Source organism: Ochotona curzoniae, unplaced genomic scaffold (assembly GCF_017591425.1).
Source record: "Ochotona curzoniae isolate NIBS_2020 unplaced genomic scaffold, NIBS_Ocur_1.0 contig_1, whole genome shotgun sequence".
Classification (NCBI taxonomy): domain Eukaryota; kingdom Metazoa; phylum Chordata; class Mammalia; order Lagomorpha; family Ochotonidae; genus Ochotona; species Ochotona curzoniae.
Window position 1 is genome coordinate 25,439,364 of NW_024464918.1, and position 13,079 is coordinate 25,452,442.

Here is a 13,079-nt window from a genome sequence, read left to right on the forward strand (position 1 = left end):
TGCAAGTAGCACAGCCAAAGAGCCTTTTTTCTCTGTGTGTGTGTGTGTGTGTGTGTTGTGTGTACACACTTTCTTTTTAAAGGAGAAATCTTTCAGCTGCTGGTTCACTGCCCAAATGCTCCCAAGAAGTGGGGAGCCCAAAGCCCCACCTGGGGCCTCCAACGCACAGGCCGAGTCTGACTTCCTGTGCCATCATGGCTGCCTGGGCAGGTGCAGGTAATGGAGGATTAGAGCGAAGCCGCCGGGAGCTGAGGCGCTTGGCCCACTCGGTGGGCTCTGAGTCCACGCATTCCCTCACACACGGACCGGCCACCCGGGATTCGGGCCGACCCTCCCTGTGTAAACGAGCAGCAGCTGCAGGAACACACCCACATGCGGGCTGTACAAGGCACGTGGCACACGAACCCCTCAAGGCCGCCCTCAGCCCGGTGGGTGTTAGCAGACAACACACGCGACGGCCCACCACGGTCCCCCCCCCCCCCGGGCCGGAGAAGCCCCCCGAGGTGAAGCAGCAGGCTTCCAGGCGCACAGGGAATCTCCCCCGGCTGAGGGCGGCTGTCGGGAGCAGGGCCCAGCAGGCCCAGGTGCCTCAACCAAGGACAAGGCGAGACGCCTACGCCTCTCCACACGCGGGCACATCGCAAACACCAGAAACTCAAACCAGCTTAAACATGGAAAAGAATAAAAACACTGTACCTCGGGTCACGGGGCTCCCAGCCGTCTTCTCGCCGACCCCGCGGAGCGCCGTCGTCGTGCGCCTCCCGCTACAAGATGGCGCACGGACATGGCCCGCTTCCCCAGCGGGGAGGCGCAGCTCTTCCCGGAAGGAGAACCCTGGACTCACAGCTCATTGGCCCGAAGCGGCACGGGCCCGCCCAATCCTCCGCCAATCACCGACAAGGGATGGTTCCTCATTAGCTCAAATCGTAATCATCTGGAGGTGGAAAGAGTTTAGCAGTCATCAAAAGGCCTTCCTCATGGAACGCTTTGGAGATAATTGACGAAGGCATGGATGGAGCATAGCTAGATCCGTAACACGATACAATCCGAGCTGTAACTCTGGCAGAGTAACAAGAGGAAGGTCTCTATTTACGTTGACTTTAACATACTTAAAGATCGAGTGATTAAGGTCCAGCGCAGTAGCCTAGCAGCTGAAGTCCTTGCCTAGCATGTGCTGGGATCCCATAGGGTCACCGGTTCTAACCTCAGCAGACTCGCTTCCCATCCAGCTCCTTCTCTGTGGCCTGGGAAAGCAGTCGAAGTCGGCCCAAAGCCTTGGGACCCTGCACCCGTGTGGGAGACCTGGAGGAAGAGGCTCCTGGCTTCGGACTGACTCAGCTCTAGCCGCTGCGGCCACTTGGGGAGCAAATCATCAGATGGAAGATCTTCCTCTCTGTCTCTCCTCCTCTCTGTATATCTGACTTTGCAACAAAAATAAGTAAATGTTTAAAAAAATATTAAATAACCAATCGTCCGTTAACAATGAGTGGATAAGGAAACTGGATAACGACATTCGACATTCACAAAATGAAAGGCTACTCAGTGATACAAGGAATGGCCCCTGACCCTGGAACAGACACATGTTGGATAAAGCAGTCAGACACACAGCACACCTGTTGTGTGAGCCCATTACTCAGAGTCCTGCAAAAGGCAAACTGATTTCCAAATACAAAGAGCAAACCTGTTGCTGTTCAGGGTCAGGGATTGGAAACGGGAGCTGAGATGAGGCAGGAGAGGATTTGAAGGTTAACAGAAATGTTGTAGAGCTCTGGAGGTTACAGAGCGTGCACAATTTTTCCAAACTCATCAAGTTCTTCACTTAAAAGAAATGCATCCTATTATATGTTACATATATCATTCTGTAGAGAGATACAGAAATGTCTAGAAGAAGCTACCCCCCAAAAGTAATAGCATTAATTTACAATGTCTAGAGATTACAATATTCTTTTTAAAAAATTCATTTTTTTTAAAGACGTATTAATTTATTTGCAAGAGACAAAAACAACCTTCCATTGGTTCATTTTTCCAATCCCCACAGCAGCCGGGCCCGAGCCGTGTTGGAGAGCCTGGAACGCCACCCACGCTCCCCCGTGAGTGCTGGGACTCCGTGCACGTGGCATCATCTATTTCTCCCACAGTGCATTAGCAGGACGCCTTAGCCAGTTCAGAAGCAAGTACTGCACTTGAGCCAGCATTCCCACTTAGGAGTCAGACATCCCCAACAGCAGCTTAACCTGCTGCATAACAATACCCATCCCTGGGGGTTTTAACCCTCAACGCCTTCCTCCTGATTTGGCCCCAGTGTCTGAGAACTACTCACACCACCTTAAAGCAGCAGCGCGTCATTTCTACTGGCTCATCCTGCTTATGTAACACTACTTCTACTAATACCATGGTTGACTCAGGTTTTCAGTACAAATCCCAGCTTCAAAGCCTTTTAAGTTAAAAATCAAGACAATTGAAACAGCATAATATTAGTATATATTCAGCGAAGGTTTATGTTCCAGGAACACTGAAATCTTAGGTTATTTTAGAGACGGGGATTTCCTCAGGATCCTGTTTCTCAAAATTAATGCTGATATACATAGATAAGCACCTACCTGCTAGAGGCAGAGATTTCCTCCAACAGTTTGCACTTTCAAGCTGGTCTTCATTAATCTGGTAGAGAACCTTGAAAGAGGAACATCAGAAAAATACTGAAAAGTTGATTTTTAAATTGAAGATGAAAGACGCAATAAGATGATCCAGAAGTTAGCAAATTACAGTAAATGACTCTCCTATTTCTTTTCTCTCTCTTTTTAAAGATTTATTTATTTTTATTGGAAAGTCAGATTTACAGAGAGGAGCAGAGAGAGAGAGAAAGATCTGTTGGTTCACTTCCCAGGTGGTCACAACAGCCGGAGCCGAGCTGATCTGAAGCCAGGAGCCAGGAGCGTCTTCCAGTCTCTCACATGGGTACAGGGTCCCAAGGCTTTGGGCCGTCCTCCAGTGCTTTCCCAGGCCACAAGCAAGGAGCTGGAAGGGAAGTGAAGCAGCTGGCATACAAACTGGTGCTCAAATAGGACCCTGGTGCATGCAAGGTGAGGACTTCAGCCACTAGGCTACTGCGCTGGGCCCAACTCTCCTCTATTTCTTACATTTCTTATCATGAATATGAAAAGCAGAGAGGAAGCACCTCAAAGTGATACCACAGTGTCACTAAATATTCATTAGTTGTAATAATTTTGCTAAGTGTATTTCTAAATTATGATGTCAAGAGAGCACATACTTAATGTGGGATTTCATTTTGCCTAGAATTTAACTAGCATTCCCGTGAGATGCGTGTGTGTCATAGTAATGCTTGCTGTGTGCAGTAATACTGGTATTTCTGGTATTTCTGTATGGTGTTTCGTGTGCAGATAATCCTAGACCTCAATATTTTTAAAGACCAAATACTTTCTAATAGATACATAATAAGAATGGAGATTTTCATCTTAAGGATCCCATAAAATGGCTTAGCCAGATATCCTAGTTAGTCCTCTCCTGTGTGTCAGTACATGAAGCAGAAGAGAACATGTATCCTTCAAAACAATTTATACAATGTGTTTCAAAATAACAAAATGATATAGAAGAACCGTTCTCGTCTTAAAAGGCGTAATCGCTGGGGCTGACTCTGCACTGTGCCAGATTAAGCCACCACCTGGGACACTGGCATTTCACGTTCACGTGCCTGGTTCAAATCCTGAGGACTGCACTTCCAATCCAGCTTCCTGCTAATACACTGGGAATGAAGAGCAGCACAAGCCAAATGCTTGCTCTCTCTCTTTCTTGTGCATACACACCACTCTCTCTTTCAAATAAATAAACATTTTAAGAGTGTAATAATTATCAAGATAGTGTGAAACTGGCAGAGGATGGATGAATAGGCCAATGGAAATCCTGGAAGAAGATCCAGGGAAAGGAAGGTCTGTGCGAAAATTACAGCACCTACTTGAGCAGCTGTGCACCCTTCCAAGGGTCAGGTGCAAGCATCCACTTGGTGAGGCCATGGTCCCCAGCCAGACAGCTTCAACACTGCTCCACGTGTTACTGCGCAGGCACTTTGGTGACGAGAGCGATGACTATCAGTAGAGTCAACTGGCTTTAAATGAAGGACATTTTCCTAGGTCATCTTTGTGGACTTGACTCTGTAATCTCAAAAGCCTGAGGAACACAGTTTAAGTTTCTTAAATCCCATAGCCCTCACCGGAGAGTTCCAGGCAGCAGCAAAAGCTTGGCCGCAGCACATCCACTTGCAGTAAGGAGGAGAGTAATTTAGGAAACGTTACCTTCCTGATGCAGGATCACATAGCTATTCAAATCATGCGCATGAAGTGCTTAGCCGAATAAAACTATGCTACAACTTGAAATCAAAGAACTATACAATAATCATAACTATTTTTTAAGTATCTATGATTTACAGAAAGTTCAAAACAGCTCAGTACAGTAACCTAGTAGCTAAAGTCCTCACCTTGCATGCGCCAGGATCCCATATGGGTGCCATTTCGTGTCCCAGCTGCTCCACTTCCCTTCCAGTCCCTGCCTGTGGCCTGGGAATGCAGCAGAGGATGACCCAAAGCCTTGGGATCCTGCACCCACGTGGGAGACCTGGAAGACGCTCAGACTCCTGACTTCTGATCAGCTCAGCTCCGGCCGTTGTGGCCACTTGGGGAGTGAACCAACAGATAGATCTTTGTCTCTGTCTCTCCTTCTCTATGTAAAATCTGACTTTCCAATAAAAATACATATTAAAAAAAAATAGGGCCCGGCGCGGTGGCGCAAGTGGTTAAGTCCTCGCCTTGCACGCCCGGGATCCCATATGGGCACCGGTTCTAATCCCAGCAGCCCCACTTCCCTTCCAGCTCCCTGCCTGTGGCCCAGGAAAGCAGTCGAGGACAGCCCAAAGCTTTGGGAACCTGCACCCGCGTTGGAGACCCAGAAGAGGCTCCTGGCTTCGGATCGGCATAGTATCGGCCCGTTGCGCTCACTTGGGGAGTGAATCATCAGACGGAAGATCTTCCTCTCTGTATCTCCTCTCTGTATATCCGCCTTTCCAATAAAAAATAATAAAAATAAATCTTATTAAAAAAATAATAAAGTTCAAAACTAAGATTAGCATGTGTTGTTAGCAATCCAAAAAGTCATTGCCCTTATTGGGATAGAGCTTGGGATTTTGAGAAAGTTCTACATTTTGATAATGAGCAGGTGTTTTCAATTTGTGAAAATTGAGTAGATATATAGATATAGGGTATTTATACAAGGAGACTTCAATTGCTCTTAGAAAAATAGAATTAAAAAATAGGTTTGTCTTGAAACTTAAAGATTAATGAGACCCCTGCATTACCCATGAACGGATACATGCGCTATCTAAAGTATATGTCATACTTAAATTTTTAAATTTTTAAATTTTTAAATTGGGGGGAGGCAACCTAGCACATAGAAGAAAATACAGTAGCTGTCATTACCTGGTGGAGCTGCAGGCTATATTTGCCTTTTCCCTTCTGCTGCTTCTTTTAAATTTGAGTCATGAAGAGAGAGACAGAAAGCTGCCATTCATTGGCTGACTTCCTCATATGGCTGCACCAGCTGGTGGGCCAAAGCTAGAAGCTGTGTAGACAATTGGGGTCACATAGATAGGTGACAGAACTTGAGCCAACATTACTGTCTGCCCGGGTCTGCCTTAGCAGGAACCTGGTGTCATGAACTAAAGCCAGGCATTGAACTCAAAATCTTCCCTATGGGACACAGGCATCTTAACTGTTGAGCCAAACACCCACCTTCCTTTTGCATCTTTATCTTTCTTCTCCTAAAACAGACATACATGACTTTTATAGTGACTTTTGCTAAGGACTGAAGCCAAGGACTGATGAAGACGGCCAGGAGAGGCTCAGGGCAGTTTCCCTCTCAGCTTCAGGAGCAGCAGTGCCACTGGCCCCAAGCTGTGAGTCCAGACATCAGCACCAGTAAGCCTGCACCAGCTAGTGCAGCACACACACACACACACACACACACACACACACACAGAGATGACTCCAAGAGACAGTGGAAGACTCCCATTTAAGAAAAACCTCTAGGTGACCATTTCTTTGCACCAAAATGAACTTATCTTCGATTTTCTGTAGACTCTTTAAAGTCCCCACATATGCATACAACACATTTTTGTATATATATGTATGTGTATCTGTCACTGTGATACACGGACACACAGGCATGGTAGCCTGGTGGTGCTGGCCATGCCCGGGGGAAGGATCTGGGAAACCCAGCAGCAAAGCCAATTTTCATTGACTGTTCTTACATACCATTTACTTCTGGAACCCTGTGGTGGGTGTGTAGTTCTTCACTCAGATACTCAGATATTCAGGAAAAGAAAGGGAGCCTGCTGGGAGTCACAGTTTGTACCTCTTCTTTTCCCCATTCATACATAGGTATGGATGAACTTGACCTTGTGGGGGATCTCTGTTAAGGGTGGTGCTTCCTTGGCCATGATGTCCAGATCTCTGCTGGACTCAACGGAGAAAAGTTCAGACAGTAAGCAGAATTCCATAAGGTGCAGGGAGGGGACGTAGAGGCAAGACCACAAGCATCTGGCAACCCTGACCTATTCCATCACTGCTCACCATTGGAAGGTCAGGTTGTCTGAGGGCAGTATGCAACCCTATTAGGCAGAACTTTGTTCCTGTCTGATAAGGCACGTGGCTCTAAAACGTGTGACGCAATGACTCACCATGCACAAAGAAGTCCTTTTCCTTTCTGCAGTTAATGGGCAGATGGACAGCCACTGTGTGAGTCATGAGGCCCGAGGCCCAAATGACCGTGCAGATGGAGAAAAAATGAGATCTCATGCAGAAGGCTCTTATCTCATCAAACCACGGGGTCTGACCCCTGCATGGACTGCACCTGCCAGGATGCACAAATTCCAAGAGGCAATCTCAGTCCTGGTGGCAGAGGGGAAACAGAGTTGGCACCACCACCACCACCACCACTGAGACCTTGGCCATCTTTCCAAGTAGAAAGGATCAGAAACTCGGTGCAAAACTCCACATGGAAGAAGAATTGAAAGCAAGAGCTGCTGAGAACCAAGGTCACTCTAGCCCTATCCTAAATGTACCACACACCCATCCCTGAGTCACTGGGAAGCCAAGGCCTGCTCTCTGGGGTGGGAGCGATCATGGGTCCTGCTATTCAGGGACTTGGCTGAAATGGTCCAAGTGAGAAATGAGAAAGCCCTGGTTGCCCAGCAGTGTGCAAGAGCAGGAAAGGGAGTGGTCGTGAGCTGCTGTAGATGGGCCGTGGACAGGACTTCCTGAGGGCAGGGGAGGGAGTGGAGAGCGCCCAGGGTTCTGATTGGCTTGTGACACACCTCAAGACTGGAAGAAGAGGAGGGATGTCACGTGGTCCTCTCCCTGGACTCGTCCAACACATGGGCAGAAATACAGGTGTGGAACAGGAGAGGACTCCACCAAATGTTTTCCTCATGACACATCCTTGTTAAGTTTCCATTCCCTGGGTCTGGATAAGAGAGTGGTGGGGGTGGCACCATTCAGAAGTCATGGGTGTGGTCATACAGCGCTAGCAGCCAAGCGGCTTTGTCTCAATCACCCTCAAAAACCCCTCCCACCTCTGCCCGAGGACCCACATTTCTGCATCCTCGGACATGCCTGGCAAGCAGGTCCAACCGAAATGCACTCCATAGTGTTGGGGCCTTTAGTCTCCAGCTCTGCAGGTGCCTGAAGGAGCTGAATCACAGACGTCGGGCAGGAAGGGAGAGAAGCCAGTTCCTTTCCCTATGAACTGGCACTAGGACAAAATCTACATTTGTAAACATTTGGTGGGTTTGTATTACCCAAAGACAGGCTGACCAAAACAGGTAAAGGAGAATGAGAGAAGCTCCTTCATCACCTGTAGAACTGCTCTGAATCCAGATCCTTCAGGAGAGCTGCACAATAGTAGTGTTTTACAATTGGATGGCATACTCTGGTTTCTCTTCAGATCATATAAATCTTTCACCTTTGACAACTGCAGGGAGCTTAAGATACACAACATGAAACCTCTGTCATTTGTAGCCTCACTTCCTGGACACTGTCCTGTGAGTTCACGGTCATAGTCCAGTCGTTGTCCCCATCTGTGGGTGAGCAAAGGTTGAGAGCAGTGGGTTTCACCAGCCTGCCTTGACTCGGCCCTGAAGTCAGTGGTGTGTCTGGGTGTGGAAGCAGCCTGAAACCAGAGGCTGCCCTGGGAACCACCGAGCTGCAGGCTCCCCCAGCAGGTGCTTCGGGCTGACGTGGTCATACAGCACTCTGTCGTTGAAAGTACTTGCTTATATTTAAATCCTCCAACTGGACAGAAATGGGGTCAAGGCCAACTCTTTAGCCTGAAATGGCTTTTCACAATGTTCTCTGGGGGTAGGGGAGAGGTGTACTGCATTCCCTTCTTTGGCTACGGGCCTTAGAAATAGTGTTAGAACAAACCCTATCAGCCTCTACCTGTCTCTGTGCCTAGATCTGACATGGCCTAGAGGGCTACACATTCCATCCTGGAACACAACAACCAAAAGGGTTGAGGTTAATGACGGAAAGCCGCTGGTGGACGAAGATGCACGCTGCTAAACCCCTAAGGGGCTGCTTCTTTGGATAGATGAGGAATCAAACTCCTAGAAGGACTTAATCTGGTTTAAACCAAGGCAAAGAAACAAAACCCAGCTTTGGATGCACAAGGCAGAGGAATGCCTGACTGTGGAGGTGATTACCCCATCTGCAAACCAAGATCACTATGCCATTACTGAATGCACAGTAAATGGAATACTTGGAGCTTCACTCTGGCTCTGCTACCCACCTCACATATCCACCTTCATGTAGGCTGCCACCAGTCCGGACCATGCAGGCGTGAACCATCACCTGTGCTCCCAGGTAGAATAAACAGCAGTGTGTTCGTACAGGTTGAGCAACTGGCTCCTGGACGAAGTGGATACTCACAGCTGAGGGCCTCAGTGGTGTCAAGAAGTCTCGCCACTACCTATATCTGGCTCGCAAGAAGACTGCCTGCTGCACGGTCACTTCTGTGAAAAAGCCAGGGCCCATGCACTGAATATTCAAGAAGTTTTGCCAGCAGCTTCAGTGGTTCAGGGTGGAGGGCTGGGAGCAGGTGGGGAGAGTGGTGGTGGAAGGATGAGTGGTGGCAATGCCAGGTGGTCAGTGAGAATGGGGACCCTCGTCCCTGCCTCTCTTGATGTCCCCTTTTTCTCCCTGAGTATCTGACAACATGACAGAGGGCGGGGTGATTATTTCAAAAAGTTTGTGAAAAATGAAATCAAAATGCAAGTCTATTTTGGCGCAAGAGTACTTTGAAATCTGCCTTCTAGAAAGTCTTGAAAACTTTACAGAAATTGCATATAATTTTTTAAAAACATCTATGAGATTCAAAAATCTGTTCAAACTCACCATTGATTCCATTTTTCCATGGACTTTTTGAGAATAGCAATATGCAGCACTGCCATTGAGAAAGACTCAGTTGTTCTGAGGGAATTGGGGATGGGTCACCAGCATCCTTTCTGGCCCTAGTTGGAAGGGGAGGTGGGCACGAGAGGCCCTCACCATCCTTTCCATGGCTGAGATCCATTTAGGTACCCTCGTGCAGAGCTCCAGGCTCAGGGTCAAAAACCGAAGCTGCAGACTTCATTGCTACGTGGGTTTGGACCACTCAACACTCAGCGCCTCTGCTTTCCCCAGCAGCTGGCTGGACCCCATCACAGCTTCAGCAAAGGCTCTGCAGCTGGTCAGGAACAGAAGTCTTTCAATTTCTCACAAACATAGCAAGGCATTTCTTCTGTAGATACACAGATCATGCAGAGGCCTGGCATGGTAGCCTAGTGGTTAAAGTCCTCATCTTGCACATGCCAAGATCCCATATGGGCATCAGTTCTAATCTCAGCGACCCTGCTTCCCATCCAGCTCCTTGACTGTGGCCTGGGAAAGCAGCAGAAGACAGCCCAAAGCTTTGGGACCCTGCACCTGTGTGGGATACCCAGAAGAGATCCTGGCTCCTGGCTTCGGATAGGCTAGCTCTGGCCGTGGTGGCCATTTGGAGAGTGAATCATCGTATGGAAGATCTTCCTCTCAATAAATCTGACTTCCCAATAAAAATAAATAATCTTAAAAGAGAGAGAGAGAGATCATGCGGGACTCCAGACCAGGGTATAGGTGATAACCAGCCCCTCTATGAAAACTAAGATTTGCTTAAGAACAAGGCAGCATTTCTCTTTTTTCTTGGTTCTTTCTTTCTCTCTACATAAATGCCGTGCTTTTGCAGACAGACCCCCTGGTCTCTTTCATCTTGATCCAGCACCCCAAGGCCACTAGGCTCAGCTCAGCCCCAGAAGTTCCCATCTCATGTACTTACTTCTAAGCTCAGTTTCCAGTGAAGGTCAAAATCACAGGAACAAAAATCAATTGGCCCGGGTGTGTGTGTAGTCCACGCCGTGGCAACCACAGGACACAGGGACTTCGATCATCTTTGGCGTAGGTGTCAGCCAGTGTTCAGCCTTTAGGTCACGGCCATGCAATCGAGTAGGGACAGAAACATGGTCTGCGTGACTGTGCCGGGGTGACACTGGAGAGAAATCACAGTTTGAGGTGCTGGCTCAGGCTGAAGTCAGGAGCTAGGAAGTACGCCCAGGTCTCTCCCATGATGGACACAGACCAAGATTGGGCTATCATCTGCTGCCCCAGGATGTGTGTTTGAAGGAGCCTTGATCAGAAACAGAGGTGGCCTGGACTTCTAACCAAGTACCCAGATAGGGATGTGGGCATCCCAAGTGGTGACTTTTTTTTTTTTAAGATTTATTTATTTTTATTGCAAAGTCAGATATACAGAGAGAAGGAGAGACAAAGATCTTCCGTACGATGATTCACTACCCAAGTGACCGCAGCGGCTGGTACTGTGCCAATCCAAAGCCAGAAGCCTGGAGCTCTTCTGGGTCTCCCACATGGGTGCAGGGTCTGAAGGCATTGGGCCGTCCTCGACTGCTTTCCCAGGCCACAAGCAGGGAGCTGGATGGGAAGCAGGGCCTCCAGGATTAGAATCAGCAACTGTATGGGATCCCAGCACATTCAAGGTGAGGACTTTAGCTGCTAGACCACCACGCCAGGCCCCCAAGTGGTGACTTAATTGTGCCAAGCACCCACCCCACAAGTTAAGCATCTGTATGTCCATTTTGCAGATGTGATGGTTGGGGTAGGGACAGCATTGTAGAGAAGCAGATTAAGTCACCATCTGTAATGCTGGCATCCCATACAAGTACCAATTTGAGTCCCAGCTGTTTCACTTCTTACCTAGCTCTCTGTTAATGTGCCTGGGAAACAAGGAAAAGAGGCCCAAATTTTGGGGCTCCCACCACCCAAGTGAGAAACTGGATGGCTAACTCCTGGCTTTGAGCTGACCAATCCCTGGTCATTGCAGCCACTTGTAGAGGGAATCAGTGGAAGGAAGATCTCCGTCTCTCCCTCTCATTTTAACTCTGCCTTTCAGAGGCGTAAGAGGGGCAGGCAGAGGATCTGACAAGGGACTGTGCAGAAATCACTCTGAAGTTGATGGAGAACACCAGACTTCAGCTATATGTGAAAGAACCCGGCTCAAACCTTCCTCAGTAAAATGCACACCTAGTGGTTAATACATGGAAAGAGTTCAGGTCACGTGTGTCTGAAATCATGATGGGGAGTGCTTCCGTTGTTTTCTTCTTTTAGCACCCACCTTGTAGGAAGCAGGTTCCTTCTTGAAGGGCACATTGTTGGATCTGGGGTTGACGCCAATCCTGCCAAGTGCATGAGAGCTGAAGTTAGGAGAGGGATGACTCTTCAAAGGAGAACAGAGGTGCTGTGACCAGAAGGTAGGGTACCAGATGCCAGGCAGACAAAGGCAATAGCTGCTCCCATAGGGTGGGAGATGTGAAGGGCGTACAAGCCTGAGTTAACCTCAGAGATACAAGTGGTCAACAGCACTGAGCCTGGCAGGTGGGTACAGCAGGTGCCCAGTACATTCTGAGTGGCTGAATGACTACCCAGTGGTTTGGATTAACCACGTAGACCAGGTTAGGCAGCTAGGTCATTCTTATCTTTTTTCTTTTTCTTCTCCTTGTCCTTCTTTCCTTTTCCCCTTTCCCACACCCTCAGGAGCTTCCAAAGGTTAGTTGATGGAGATGGAGGTGTGCCATGGGCAAGCTAGAGTCAAGAACCCTAAAAATCTGGGAACCACTATACCTGAGTGACTGGCTAGGGGCACCCTCACTGTGTGTGTGAAGGCTTTCCCTGTCCCTGACATGAAAGGCATGCAAGCAGGCCAAGGGTGGTCTCAAAGTCTGGCTGGGGAGTCTCCCTGTTGCACGGCTACTGGCAAGGTCACCCTGCCCAGCTGACAGGGAGGGTCTATCCTGGGAGCCCCCGGACTGCTAACACTCCCATTCGCAGGATGGCTGAACAGGTTTGGGTGCGGTCCCAGGGTGTGTGAACATCTTTCTAAATAGAGGAGAGCTTACGCCATGCATTTCCCTATCACGATCATGTATGATTTATTGCTGTTCTCTACTGCATCTGACAGCTGGCAGGGTAGGGTGTGGGGGTCCTTGGTGAAAGTTGCATAGTGAAACGTTTTGGCCACCAGTACATGTCACTTCATCAAGCAGTGACTTGAACTCACTGGGACTGCAGAAGTTGCTGAGGGCTCAGAATCAAACCATCCCTTCAGATTGTGAGTAGGTTGTCATCCTGGCTTTTCTTGGGATGGCTGAAGAACAAATGTCAGAATTTTCAAAACAGGTTCTACCACAACGTTGCTTTTGGGGAACTCAATCACTCTGAGATTGGTTGAATTGGAGACATGACAGGACAGTCTCAGAATGCAAGCTATCTGTTTGCATGTCTGAGGCAAATATGCTAAGACATGCCTACAATCTCAACAGTCAACGGACAGCATGGAGGACCTTTAGTAATGAGAAAGGGTAGAGGGGTGGGTACTTAATACTCTTCCTTGAGTTCCATATGTATTCAAAGCCCTGGCATTTTGGGCTTAAC

General features: G+C 48.3%; 1 long non-coding RNA gene across 1 annotated transcript; it reads right to left on the minus strand.

Annotated features, from left to right (window-relative positions):
- Nucleotides 1–789: 789 nt before the first annotated feature.
- Nucleotides 790–12,175, minus strand: LOC121153486. The gene is made up of 4 exons (XR_005883407.1): nucleotides 11,764–12,175; nucleotides 10,414–10,623; nucleotides 2,601–2,670; nucleotides 790–1,059 (listed from the first exon to the last, which is right to left on the minus strand). It is a non-coding gene; the product is annotated as an uncharacterized LOC121153486 (long non-coding RNA).
- Nucleotides 12,176–13,079: the final 904 nt, after the last annotated feature.